Here is a 15,277-nt window from a genome sequence, read left to right as displayed (position 1 = left end):
TACCGGGCTAGGAGTGGGAGATCAAACTCCATTTCAGACTTTCTCTTTTCTTTGTTGTCTGGCTTTGCCCAAGTTCCTTAACTCCTTGGGGTCTCTATTTCCTTATCTATAAAGTGGGAATAATACCATAATTCCCTCTCAGGATGTTTGTAAGGATCAAAGAGATCATGAAACACCAGAGTATTGAAATTGATTATAAAATACAAGACATTATTAATATTGTGTTGTGGTTATTTATGAATGTGTCTTATGCCTCAAACTAGACAGAAAGATTCCCAGCATAGGGACTTGAACAACCAGTTTTCAAAGGCTGTGGGCTAGTGGGGGAGATTCACTGTAAGAAATATGGCAGAGCAGCACTTAGATAAATATTTCCAGTCTATCACTTTATCCCTTGAGCCTTTGTTGCCTTTTTCCACATAAATTATTTTTGATTTTTGTCCAAGGAGAATCCAATGAAGGGGGAAATAGACAGTTGGGACTGTCAGGGAAAATTTGCAAGAACCAGCCAGGAGGGGCAGACAACAAGTAGACAATAGTAATAAAACAAGGTACCTGTTTGTTGGGGTGAGTTTTGAACTATGATAGATATATGCAATGTATTCTTTATTTCCAGGACAAAAACACTCAAGCCAAAATAAACAAAAACAACCATTCACCAAGAACCAACCCAAGCATCAAGAACTCGCCTACTCAATATCATAAGAGCCAAAAAGAATCACAAGTAGTTTTAAGTTGCGGCTCCCTAGATGGCACAGAATTAAAAAGATTTTGCTGATACTTAAGCCAAAAGCCTTCAATTGTGGACAGCCACAATCTGAGGCTGACTGCATGTATGTCCGGTGTCCTTACACTGGGCACCCAAGAGAAACCAGCAAAACTTACTGAGTAACTGTCACACATTCCTTCAAAGACTGGGAGAGGGGTCATTCTTATTTATTACCACCTCTTATGATTTTAATGGGGTCCTGATTTGTGGTAACCTCAATCCCAAAGTGCAGAACCTGCAGATCTAGAGGGCCAATTATACTTTGCCATTTTATGTAAGGGACTTGCGCATCCTCAGATTTTTGGTATCTGCAGGGGTCCTGGAAACAATCCCCTGCAGATACCAAGGGATGACTATACTTCGTCTTACAACAATCCTGTGAAGGACGTATTATTTTTGTTCTATTGATAAGGAATAAAAGAATCAAAGAAGCTAATTAATTGTTTCAGTGCCACATAGCTTATTAATGATGAGGCTGAACTATTAAATCTGATCATGAATCCATTGTTTCTGGAGAAAGCAGATTTTTTGCTTTTATCTTGATTTTTAACAAGCATCCCAATATTCCACTCTGGCCTTTAAGCAGTGCTTAAAGGACTTGCATTATTTCACAACATTGTGTCTAGTGAGAGGCATATGCAAAACTATCTACACTACAACATACTTTTTTTTCAGTCTACTTTGTAGGTACTTTTAACCTGCATTTTAGGGAACTATTCTTTTTTAAATTTTTTTATTTTTATATAATTTTTTAAAGGTTACTTTCCATTTACAGTTATTACAAAATATTGGCTATATTCCTCATGTTGCACGATATATCCCTTAGCCTCTTATACCCAGTAATTTGTATCTCCCACTCCACCACTTCTATGCTGCCCCTACCACTGGTAACCACAAGTTTATTCTCTGTATCTGGGGAGTCTGCTTCTTTCATGTTATATTCACCAGTTTGTTGTATTTTTTAGATTCCACATATAAGTGATGTCACACAGTATTTATCATTCTCTGCCAGACTTATTTCACTTAGCGTAGTGTCCTCCAAGTCCATCCACGTTGCTGCAAATGGCAAAACAATTATTCTTTATGGCTGAGTAGTATTCCATTGTACATGTATACCACAGCTTCTTTATCCATTCATCTGTTGATGGACACTTAGGTTGTTTCCATGTCTTGGCAATTATAAATAATGCTACTATGAACATTGGGGATGCATGTATATTTTCAAATTAATATTTCTGTTTTTTTCGGATATATGCCCAGGAGTGGAATTTTAGTCTTTTGATAAGCCTCCATACTGTTTTAGGGAACTATTATGTTTATTTGCCTTCCACAGATTCCTGTATAATTCTGCAACAGGGCAGATTCTTGTAAGAAAGCCAATCATAGATTAGTTTTTGAACTAATCAACTGAAAAAAATTCTACCTCCAGTACAAAAGTCTATCATGATTTGATCGTAGTTAAAATCTAATATGCCTAAATACAGTCAACTTGAAGCCTTGTAAATATTTTATTTTTTATTACATTGTGAGCAGCTGTTTTGGCTAAATGATTTTTCTGGAGCAAGTGTATTACTGTATAATGAAAGTTTACTTCAAAAAATGGGATTATTTCCTTCAGCAATTCTCTGATTTATGTAATGTTTAGCAAAAGTGGTGTCATAGAACAGGATATTTTTAAATATTTTTCAGAGGCTCTGGAAGTATTTCCTGGAATACTTTACGAAATTTTGATTTGAAAACTAAGCCAATACACTGTTTAGTTAGGAGTGTTTCCCTGTGTTTGCATAATTTAAGACACTGTGAGAAAAATGGGATCTTTAAGTCTGGGAAGTAAATTCTTTTCTCTTGAGCCAGCCTTATTTTGGTGATCAAGGTGCCTTTTAGTGATTGACATTGAGGTGTGTCCCAGAGTCATCACACTATGTGGGATATTAAAGATCAGATATATACAAATATAGAGCCAAAAGCCTCTGTAAATGTTTTAGTGAGCTTCATGGTTATTCTGTAGTTTATCATCATTTCTACCAGTTGTCACTAAATGCATGATGAATGAGAATGAGAATCAGACTGAAGTGCAGACTGATCTGCCCCAAGTTGTGAACTTGGCCAAGTTTGTGCTGAGTTCTTTCCTCTCCTTCCTCTTTTCCTGCAGTCCCTTCGCATTGTGACCAGGTACCTAGTCACCCAATGTGTCCTCATGTTCTTCCACTTCGAGTCTCATGCTGGTTTACCAGGGTTAAACTTTTCCCTGTCTCCTTCTGTCCCAGAGTAATCTGGAAGGGAATTTATATCCATTGAGTACCTTCTCTCAGCCAGAATCTTGACATGATTTTCTCCTCAAAACAATCTCCAAGAAATATTAGAGGATATTATTCCCATTTTACACGTGAGACTCATATACACTGAGCAAATTGCCCAACTCATATCACTAATAATTAGTTGAACTCGTGATATAAGCCCAGGTCTGTTTGACTGACAGCTCATACGCTTACTACCATGACATGCTGCTTCCCAGTCTAACTTACTACTTCATTTTTATTACGTCTTCAGAGGCCAGCAAAGTGTCTGATAAGATCAACTCGTGAACCAGCTCCAGATAATTTGTTAATGGCTTGATGTCAAGTCAGTGAGAGTGTGGGATGGACCACCATTCATCTGCAAGTGGTTCCTCCTGAGGTCAGCTGTCTGTGCCCTTGGGTGATCAAGGTTGGGGACTGTAGCAGGAGGTGAGCCTGGGGGCCTTTACCCAGGAGGAATTTCATTTCTCATTTGTCCCTTTGAGAGTCCTTATATGGTAAATTTTCTAGCTCAAAGTGTGTTCCTTTTAGATAATATTTGTATTTTAAAAGCAGCCTTGAGTGACATCAGCAAGATGGCAGATTAGGAGGTCCCAGCCCTTGTCCCCTCACACAAACACTGATTTAACAACCATCCCTGGATAAAAATACCTTTATAAGAACTTCATAGTCTAGGTGAGAGGTCACAGCACACATTTCTGGGGCACAGAAATGAGAAAAGATGCATTGAAAACGCTGTACATATTAAGAATTTGCAGCTTTTTGTATGTCAGTCATACTTCAATAAACTGGTTTAAAAAAACAAAAAAGTAAAAGCAACCTTAAATGTCTTGAACTCAAGTGACAGAGTAGTGTAGTAATTTTAGGCACAGGGTAAGGGAGCAAGCACTAGTCTTCTCCTAGCTCCTCCCTTCGCATCTCATCCTGCAGAAATGACCTCCTAAGCCACCTACATAGAGAGCCAGCCCATGAATTATCCTTGACGCTCCATCAAGCCTAATCTCACCTGGCTTCAGATGACTAACTGTATGAATGTGAATGTGGCAAAGACAGTTAGTACAAACTAAATACTTCCTGTGCTTCTCTAAATCTGCTCCCCTCCCTGCAGTTAAGGCTGTGTGACCAATTTAGTTCAATGGACTGTGAGTACAAGTTAAGAGTCAATGTTCTTCCTCCATCTCTTGTCCCCTGCTTAAGGAAAGGTGGAAGAAACTTGGATCCCTGAATTATCAAATGAACAATAGCTCCTCTGGAAAATTTGCCCCACCCACATCAGACTTACCTGAGAGAGAAAAGAATCTTTGTTTTGTTAAGCCACTGAGATTTTAGGGTTTATTTGTTACTGCAGCATAGCCTATCATGTTCTGAAGAACACAAGGAAATTTTGTGTAAAATGCCCTCCTTCTCAGGATAGATGCTCATTGAACTGACCTTGCAGAAACAGACTTGTTATTTGAAGAAAAGTCCTGCCTGAAAACTGGGAATTTGTTTCTGCTTTATAATGACAGTCTTGGAGAACCTTCAGACAGCAGTCAAATTTATATGAGTATTTAGATGATTGAATATCGAGAATATTGAGTATTGAGGAACAAAAGTAGTTGTAGTCATAGGCTATAGATAATAACCAAGGTTCTGTGCTATGATTCTCCCCATTCCTGCAGTGAAGGCTGAGTTTTTACATGTGATGCAGCATTGCAAATACCCCTTTCCCAGGTCAAAATGGCTTGGATGATAGAGCTGCTATTTAATAAGAAATGCATCTGTGGTCCATAATGGGTAGTTCTGGCTTTGGCACTGGCTTCTCTCTCAGTGAATTCTGGGGTTAAAATAGATGCTATTCTCTATATGATTCTTACAAAAAGAAGGATTAAAAAATTAGAGCACTATAAAGGAAGCTTACAGTGTTGCTCCCAACCCTCCCTGAACCACTTGGCCACGACATTCCTGTGTGTTTGACAGAAGGCCGTCTGCCTCTTTCCGCCTCCAAACTCCGTGTCATGCTCCAAGAAATATGCAGATGGCAAGAATGCCAAACACACCAACCACATTTTTCTGGGTTGAAGATGTTGGGAAAATTACAAGCAACTTATCGTATTTTTTTTTCTTTTCATGAAATTCCTCCTTAATTATCTCTATTGGTTAAAAGTCTCTCCTCCAAACTCTCTCCTCCTCTCAAGTTGGAGCTTTTTGCCTCAGAATCTTTCCCCTTAGGCCTTTTGGGCTCTTTCCCATAATAGTTTTAGCCTCATCTCTCAAGGGATGTCTTATCTGCCCTGACAGAGGTCTATGCAGTCTAAGCAGGCTCAGCTTTTGAATTCACTGCCTTGTTTGAATTGAAGTTTATTACACCAAAACTTGCTGTCTCTTCTTTTCTTTTTAAATCTCCTGACATCTTATTTATCCCCACCAGGATCCAGATAGAGCTCCCTCACATGTGGCTGTTCTGGCTTCATGACAGGCTCCATCCTGCCCACCCCCTGTTGAACTAAGTGAACTCTCAGATTCTGTCTGTTGTGTGTTTAGAGGGAAGGCACCAAAAGCAAATCTCAGAAAATGATGGTAGGGTCACTTCAGTATCCAAGTTCAATAGAGTAGCTGGGAAGTAGTATTACTGTCTTTTGGGACCATTTAAACCCTGCCTCTTTTGAGGACTATTCAGGAATGGCACTGATTAGTGTTTTAAAAGCAGAGAATTCACAATTCTTATGAAATGTTATAAAGCTGTTTAGGGGGCCGAGTTGACTCAATGCCTTTCTTTCATGGAGGAGAGACTGTTACCTCCAAACACTCAACTCACTGTCCTTTACCCACACTTCTGAAACTCTATTAGGGTGGCTCAGACTCCAGATTCACCAGGAGTTTATATGGAGAGTCTGAGAAAAGAAGTGGTGGCTTTCCTGATTGACCATCTTTATTTATTGCTTCATGACAGTATGGTCATTAATGTCATGACAGGTCGTGAACCACAATGATTTATCAAACTCCAGTCAAAAATGGACTACAGTGAAGTCACATGTTAGAAAAAAGACTAAATTCCATAGGCAGTAAGTAAGTGAAAATCACAGAGACAGAATAATTCTTGGAAAGCTTTAAGGAGGATGCTCTGTTGGAAACCAAGATAGATCCAGTTGTCAGATTTTGAAGCAGATGAGCACCAGATGAAGAGGTTGGCTTGCTTTTAGGGGCCATGCTATTCCAAAAATATGTAATTTTAAATACTCAAATCTCACTTAAGAGAAAAGTAGATTCACCTCTCCCGTGGCTAGGGCATTTTCTCATTGAAACAAAGGCAGGCAGGTTGCCCTCAATTGCAAACTCAATCCCCAAGTTTGTATGCCTAAATTTGCGTAATTTAGTTGCACATATGGTGCGGTTGCACATATGATAGAACTACAAAGGTAGTTCCTGGAAGAAGGGTTGCCAGTCCCTAGTTTTGAGAGATAGGAAGGAGATCTGGAGTCTGTTCTGGTGGGTGTCACTATCGAGGACAGCAGAAGTGTTATAAAGAAGGAATTATTAAATGTGTCCTCAGTGAGAAGACAGAAACATCCATCTTCTGAATGAGCCTTTGATAGTACAGAGACTACAGAGATGTGTAGAGGGAATGAGGCTTCTGGAGAGAATCTCTAGGTACCTATATTGGAGCTGAAGTTCTAAGTGGATGAACTATTAATGGTTGCCAATCCAGGAGGTGAACTCAAGGGTACACTCTTGTAAAATCTGGAGAGCTCAGGTAGGGCTGTGGGTACCCCAAAGGGCTGGAAGATCCTTGATCGCTGTGATGTCAGAGTTTTGAGCAGACTACTGTGTTGAAAGCAACAGTGACAGGAAGAAATATCTGCATTACAGTCCCTGGCTTGGAAACTCTTTCCTGAAGTTTTAAAAATTTGTTGGCAAAGTTTCACTGAAAAAGTGTATTATTTTGTTAGTGTAAGCAACTTTGATGATTTCCATTGTAGCCAGTAGACTCTCTTTTTTAATACTTTTCCTCTGGCCAGTGTAGTTTCAACTAGCAGCCCTGAGCTGCCAAGGAAAGATATTTGTATAGGTTTCTGGATAAGACTTGAATGAGCGAAGTCTTGTCCAGGGACATCTCTGCCATAATGTGGGCAGAGGAAACAGGATGAATTCTGACTTGTGTCCTCCAGACTTCATCCCCTAGAGGGCGTACCTGTGAGGCTGCCTCACTAGCCACATTGGGATTCAAACCCTGACTAGGAGTCATTGCTATTTTTCTGTTAAAGAAACCTGAGACAACATAATAGTGAGCTTTGATTGTCTGACAAATCAGTGGCATCATTGCCATGTGGCCTCTGGCTCACACTTACCTGGTAATGCCAGTAAGTTTTGTGTAAGAATCCCATATTTTCATTTATATTAAATCAAATATCATCAATTTAAATAAAGGGGAAACAAAAAAAACGTATTCATGCATTGAGAGACCACAGATTTGGTTCTGGATTGCTTCTAGACTTGGGTGAATGGAAGAGAGAGAACCATAGCAATTAGCTGGGGGTTTTTTCCCCTCACAAAGTGATAGAGGGTTAAGCGGTGGGTTGTGGATGTTGATTAGCCTGAGATCGGTTGCTGGGCTAGCATTCTACGGGTCTGTGGATGAGCAGCTCTCTTTGCATAAAATACAAATGAAATGTGCTCTGAAACCTGCTCTTTACCTAACAGCTCTTCCTAGAGAGTGTTTCTCTGTTAACTGTGGTTCTGTATTTTGGATTTCAGTAAACAAAAAGATCCATGTGCTTTTTAATAATCCCTATGGTAATAGGTTTCTAATGAGCCTTGTGGCTCCAGAGCTGGGGTGCGTGGACAATTCAGGGCAAATAGGTAGATTAAATATCCGATGCCAAGTTGCCAAAGAGAGTGAGTAATAATATCTGAGTACTGACAGGCATTCTATTAATTGCTCTACCTGCCTTGTTTTATTAATGCTCAAAATAACCCTATGAGTTCAGGATTGTTTTGATCTCATTTAGTAGATGGTTGTAGTGAGGCTTAGCGAGTAACTTCCCCACGCTCACAGAGCTAGAAGGTGGCAGAGGCAAGAATTGAATGCAGGTTGCCTGTTGTCGGGAAGTCTCTTTTAAACATAGTGTGATGGTCTGTTGACTTTTTATGTTTACTGCATTAAACTCTTTTCTCAGGGCTTTGGGAAAATTGAAAATATCTTAAAAAGCTACATGTTTTAAGTGTTTTAAAATTGCCATCTAAAAACAAGCATGTAACTTAACCAACCGTTAAAAAATTTATATAAACTTACAGTACAATAAAATGTTCCAATTTTAAATTAAACCGATGAAAATAAATATCCAGTTTAATTCCCAGAACTGTCAGCTACTCACTCTCTATCCAGTCAACTAGACATTATCAGCTCTTTGTGTTTGTCAAGAGGTTTATTGAGTTAACCACCAGTCGTCTGGTGTTTTGATTGTTACTATGGGTGCCGTGGCTTTGCTCTGCTTTGAGGACTGCTGTCAGAAGCGAGAACACGTAACTGAACTGGTGTTTTTCCCAATGAAAAGACTTTTACATGGAAGACTGGCTTAGTGCTAACTACTTTTGATGAAGACTATGCACACAGTGAAACTGCCTCTAACATCCTCACAAGTAACCTTTCCTTGCATGTATATTTGAAAACCCCAAACAAAAGCCAGTGTCAACAACAATATTCCCAAGGAACCTATTGCTTTCATGAACTGTCCAGAAGCCTCAAATAGCTTAAAGTTTTTCACAGCTGAGTTCACACATTTTCTGAGGATGCTGAGAAGAGTTTGAAGGGGTGGATCTAGAAAAGTATGAGTGAGGCTAGGGGGAAGAATGACTATTTCTTACACTTTAGTTTGACTTTCCTCCCAAACAGGTTTTATTCATGGGGACCTCTTCTCTGGGCAATCATGGCATTTTCTTATTTTTCATGGTATGGCAAAATATTTAACTTTTCTTACTGGCGAGAGTTGTCATAAAACACATGAAGGACACTTTTGTTTTTTAGCTGCACTAGTGTAATGTCCCCTCTTCCACAAACCACAAAAACTCGACCCCACCCCCTCTGTGGATTTCAGAATACCATTTCTGTCTGTTTATGATCAGGAATGTGTGAGATGAAGAAGAGGCAGCTCTTCTCACCACGAACCACATTTCTGTATGAACCCACAATAGGGTGGGCTTCTAGGAAGACAAGCTTCATGTTCTCAAACTTTATAAATGTTTTCCCCATTCCTCCTCTGCCTTTCTCATTGTTTCTGCTGGCTTCGGGCCTCTCCTGCCTTTCCCTGGCTGCTCTTACATCGATTTTCTCACTGGACTGGCCGGTTAGCATGTTAAATATCGTGAGAATAAGCTGCTCCCTGTCCTGGCATTGCTTTTTGAAGGAAACATTTCCTTCCCTTGTGCAAGCCAAGGAGTTACTTCCATGAGGAGAAAGTTGGAGTGCTGATTGGAAACATGCATGATTGCTGGTTTAAATTTGGCTTATTTGCAACAGACAGAGGTTGGGAGAGATAGGAGAGAGGGATTCTCCTGCTTCTGAGGTGGTTCCCCCATCTGATGCTTATTAAGAGCAACTGTGGAGAAAAGATTTTGAAATTAACTTAGTTGTGGAATAATAAAGTAGGCCTTTTAATATGAGGGATTATAAATGATTACCCTAGAAAATTAAGGGACGACATTTTACCCCCTAGTCCCTTACTTTTTCTCAGGTGGTTTGGCACCAGATAGAACCTGGAGAGGTATCCTGTACCTTCTGTATCCTCAGTGGATGAAGGTGCTGTTTTGTTCCCTCTTTGTAAAGAACCTAGATTCAGGCTTTCGGGGCCCAGAGTGTACAGCCAGCCAGGAGCCATTCACCCACACGTCCCCAGTCTTCTGGGACCTACAACACCCAGGGGTATTCTTAGTGACATATACAGCTAAGTGTCTGTGGAGGGGCAGGCCTGCTGGTCTTAGCTGTTCTGGAGCTCTCGGGTAGTACCATAGAAGGTGGCATTGGGGGCACAGGACTTCAAAGAAACAGTATATTTTAAAACTTGCCTGACTATCTTTCTCATCATTCCAGCTCCTAAACTTTTTAAGAGGTCAGCATCATAATCTAAAGAAGACACCCAGCCCTCCTAAGAGCTATTCTCTGCATATTCTCATTTATTCATTTGTTTGTTTTTCTTTTTCTCTCCCCAAATTGAATGTAAGAGCTGTAATAGCAGAGCTCTTGTTACTATCTTATAATCCCTATGCCCAGAGCAATGTTTGGACTGTTATAAGCAATTCACACTCAAATGTTGACTGAGTGAATCAAGGAAGTGATGAAGGAAACTCTCTTCCCGTAAAGGGTAATTCTGGATGCCACCTCAGACCCAGGATTAAAGGAGATGGTCCTGCATTGGGACTGAAGGCCCAGAGTTGCGATAGATCAGTAGAACCCCTAAGGTCAATTTAGCCTTACATTTTGGGATTAGGCAGGAGGAAGCCTAACCTGTGGAAATGAGGCCACTTTCTTGACTACTTTCCAGACCACTTTCAATTACCAAGATTTGGGGAGCTTTTACGTTCACCTGAAACATCCTCATCAGAGAACTCTCAAAGTAGGAACAACAGTTGTCCATTTTTTATGGCATAAGTTTGCAGGCAAAGGGCTCAATTAGTTCCTTAATGACCATCTAACTCCATGATTCTGGTTTTCCCTCATTAAAGTGCTCCTAGATTATTGATTTTAAAGTTACTTTAAGTAGTCACTTTTGGTTTTAAGAGTCTGATCAGAAAATCATCAATTATGTCAGAAAACAGGGGTTTATGGTAAAGACAGATTTTACGTCTTGTCATGAGAATTTTTTGCTTTGTTACTTTGTAATTTCTCTGCTAGAGAGTGATGAAGGTCACCTCTTCATGCCTCAACTGTGAGAGGAGAGGTTGTAACTGAAAATATTTCCGTTGGTCATTTTGGGTGTAAAAGAGGAAGGCAGGTCATTCCAAACAAGAGAACCCATGAAAATTATGTCTGAGCTTGGCCCTCCTAAGACAGGGATGTCTCTAGTTGGTGGTCAAAATTCTGAAATGGTCATGGAGGGAAATCTCATCACAGAGGACTGTGACTAATCACAAGCCTTGTCACTCATTATTTTTTAGTGTTATCTTGAGTAGAAAGCAAGGGGACTTTCTGAAATAATCTGCTAAACGATGTCTGTCTCAAAGAGTTCCAAACCTTTTATTTATTAGCTCATAACAAAAAGTCTAATTAATGTGGTACAAGTAAGGAGGAGCAAGCCTCCATAACCTTTGAATAAAAGTGTTCTAAATTTCTTGAGCTCTCTTAGTCTACCATGATCTCTCCAGCTTTTCTGCTTGTAATGACTGTATATCTTCAAATTCTATGAGTAATTGACTTATTTTCTCACTCTCATTCCAAATTTCCAGGCATTCAGACAGTCTCATGGGTCGTGCTCAATTAGTTGCTCCAGAACATGGCCAGAGTCTGAATTCATCGTGTGAACCAAGTGACCATGATGGGGTCTGGGTTCAGCATTGGCTTCCATGAGGCTGCCCCTGGAGAGCTCTAAACAGAGAATTTTCCCTCAGAAGAAGCCATGCACGCAGCAATGATTGAGAACCCTGGCATGTCTGAGACAGGAACCTGGCTTGTTAGTGCCTGCAATTCTTTGAATGTCAACTCATTACAGAACAACAAGGAAGAATTTAGCTTCCATTGAAGCTGGAAGCAACCTTGGATAGTACTTAGATGAACTCCCTCATTTTATAGATTAGAATCTGATGAACAAATGCCTTGGCCAAGATCACAAAGGTAGTAAAGGCAGAGCTGGGAGAACTCAGGTAGATTCACTTGAGGAGTGAAGACATGGTTCTGACAAATTATCTCTAAAACCTTTGCTCCTCCACATTCCCCTCTCCCCCTATTTTCTTTAATTTCTACATGAATATATTAAAATTATAATTAGAATATCAAGTAAAAAGGCAATAAAAAGTCCAATGTTCTGGTAGGTTTTCATGTGTTTAACCTTATCTAGCTTGTGAAATGGAAATAACTTCACCCAAATTTTGGTAATATTGTTAACATTGTTTAGGCTGTTTGACTTCTCTCTGTAGAAATTGATAATATACCTCTGACTACATCAACGGAGGAAGTATGTAAGTGTGTAAAGAAGATTAATATTAATATTAAACCAAAATCTCTCATTTATTTGAGAGAGAGATCCAAGTTGGGAAAAAGAAACAATTTATAGAAGAAAGGACATTCATTGATTTCAAATGCATAAAATAAACATAGCCAGACTAACAATATATTTATCTGATGGGGTTCGTAAGGAGACCTGCTATGATGACAACTTAGTGTATTAATGTTTTGTAATCATAAGTTGTGCTTCTGGAGTATATATAAATTATCCAGAAAGGGGGGTTTTACAAAACTAAACTTTATTGCAGACCTTGTTCTAAAGAGTACCAATTCTTATTTAGTACACCTGAACTTAAAAGTTTGGATAGTTTTGAATATTTTTGTTTCAAAATCATACATTTCTCTGAGATTTCAACATGCTTTACCACAATTAGGTGCACACATGTATAATCTATGGACTATATTTTGCTGATGAGTATGTGAATCTCAGGACTAAAGGGGAAAGGCAAGGATGGTGTTCACCAAAAACTGATTCTTAGACTAATGACTGCCTTAGGCAAGAGACCACACCCTGCTCTTCCCATTCATTCTAGATTTCATTCTTTAAGACTTTGGCATAGAAAAGTGAGAAATGAAATATGATAAGGGCTACTTATCATTAACATGTAGGTATTTTGAAGGAAAAGTTGCCCTTTTTGTTCTTTGACCATGGGACCTGTGTTGAAAAGCAAGAAGAACAATGCCCTATAGATTGATATTTAGGACCTATACGACTCATCTCCTCTTCAGTTCAGGATCAGTTTAGTCTCTGATGCACAGGGTAAAGCTCTGGAAAACAACCCAGTCACTTTCATCCTGTTTGAGGACTGCTGACTTTTATCTTTAGTCAGTCTTTTAGGAAAATTTAATTGTTGGATTTGCTTTGGCAGTTAAGCTTGATGTAAGTGCATTAAAAAAAAAAAATCACAAGCCATTTAATTACAATAAAGGAAAGATAATTCCTTAATGGCTGCTGCTGTAATGGATAGTCATAACAGCTTTCCAGATATTTTTCATTTTTTCACCATTTCAGACAATCCAAAGGAGAAATAATGAGAGGGCCTGTTGAGTGTACTGCCAGCGAGCTAGACACTGAGGCAAAGAATATCAGTGACACGGCAGTTCCTCAGGAAACTCAGGCTGTTTAAAAAAAAACCAAAAAAATGAAAAAACAAAAAAAATGAGCTTGAGAAATTTTGGTGAAACCCTTGAGGAAAAAACTTAGCAATATTAAAGGACATTCTGAAAGTTGCTGGAGATATTTATTTCACCCTTTTCCAAAAGACTTCATTCGTTCAATTCTATTTTATGAGTAGAATTAATAGGACCTCTCTCATTCTCCCCTCCCCTGTTTCCTCCCCAGAACCCCTCAGGATTGACTCCACCTCAGATCCCTACAGAATATAGCTATAGACTCAAAGGGAATGCACACACTAAACTGAACCATGCTCCCTGATATATCACATCCCTCACCCCCAGCTAACACATGCTTTTAAACAAAGCATACAGGGACCTTTTTCAAACCATCTTTGAGTCAAAGGGAAATAACAACAGGTGACACCCCAAGAGCAGCTGTGGTGGCCAGAGAATTATTGCTTCCTTCACTTTGTGGCTCTGTTGAGTCATCAAAAAGTACAAGTGAAAAATCAAAGCCAGATGACTTTGTTCTATAGGAAATGCTTCTTAAGATTCTGATATGGTTAGTAGGATAAAGGCCTTTGTAGATAATCAAACTTCATCTGTTTATTTGTTCATTCATTCAAAAATATTATTGAATACCAGTTTGTGCTAACCATATGTTAAGTGGTGTGGTACAGTGGTGAGTAAAGCAATAGTAGACACCCTCCCTCCCCTCCTTCAATTCTTTACTTATATGTATTGTAACACTAAGTCCCATGCTGGCCACTCTATCTGTAATTATTCCCTCACTTCTTATCACACACTTCTCATCACCCTTCCTTACTTTTATTATCTTTAACTCTTATTACTATCTAATATATAATATATTTTACTTATTTATTACCTGTCTCTGCCACTATAATGTAAGCTTCATAAAGCCAGGAATTTCTCTTCTAACGTGTCATAGCTATTTATATACCCAGCACCTAAAACAGTGCCTGGAAATAGGCACTCAATAAATATGTGTTTAACTAATCAATTAATTCATGAATGAAGCAATTGGAGGCAAGGACATAACTACAGAATGACACCTAAAGCCCTTCTGTTTTCCATCTGGATCTATTCATTTGTATTCATTGCATTTTGTTTTTCAACTTCCTAGACATTTTATTGTTTCTTCTCCAAAAAAATCAGGAATGACAGTGTCTGAAGACTTGGTAAAAACACAGTTGTGTCTGTGGTATTCCCCTGATCTACACGTCAAAACTCCTAGCAGTAAAGGAGATCAGATTTGCCTGGAAAACTTATTCTTGATAACCATATGCTTGCACAAGGGCTCCAAAATCATCTGCTACAATTTATTAATTGGGTTGATAATACCTACTATGCTGGGTTTCTATGAAAAGTACATGAGATAAAGTAGTGAAAAACTGTGAAATCTGTATAATGTCTTTAGCTGGTAGAAGTAGGAACATTAATCTGTTTTATAATTTGATTAAGGATCAATATCAAAATCCCAGGCTTAAAATGTCTCGAACTAGATGTCATGGAGATGGAGAAGAACCAGCAAAGAACACCAAGTAGGAACAGCCAGAGAGGTAGAGAAAACCAGGCTATGGTGTTATTCAGGGCCAAGTGATAAACTTTAATTAGTAGGCCAATGAAAACAAAGCAATAGCAAGGTAGACGTTATTGATGACTTTTATAAAAGCAGTTTCAATGGATTGGTGAGGGAAAAACTTTATTGAAATAGATTTAAGAAAGTTGGGAACTACAGGTATAAACAGCATTTGCACAGACTTTTGCTATAAACAAAAGGAGAAAAATGAGGTATGAGGTCATAAGAGTTTTTTTTTTTAATGGTGTCCCCCAATAATAGCCTGTTGATATATTCTGGAAATGATGCAATAGAAAAGAAGA

Source organism: Orcinus orca, chromosome 3 (genome assembly GCF_937001465.1).
Source record: "Orcinus orca chromosome 3, mOrcOrc1.1, whole genome shotgun sequence".
NCBI classification, from domain to species: Eukaryota; Metazoa; Chordata; class Mammalia; order Artiodactyla; family Delphinidae; genus Orcinus; species Orcinus orca.
The sequence above is the reverse complement of the archived record's forward strand: the minus strand, read 5'-3'. Positions refer to the sequence as shown.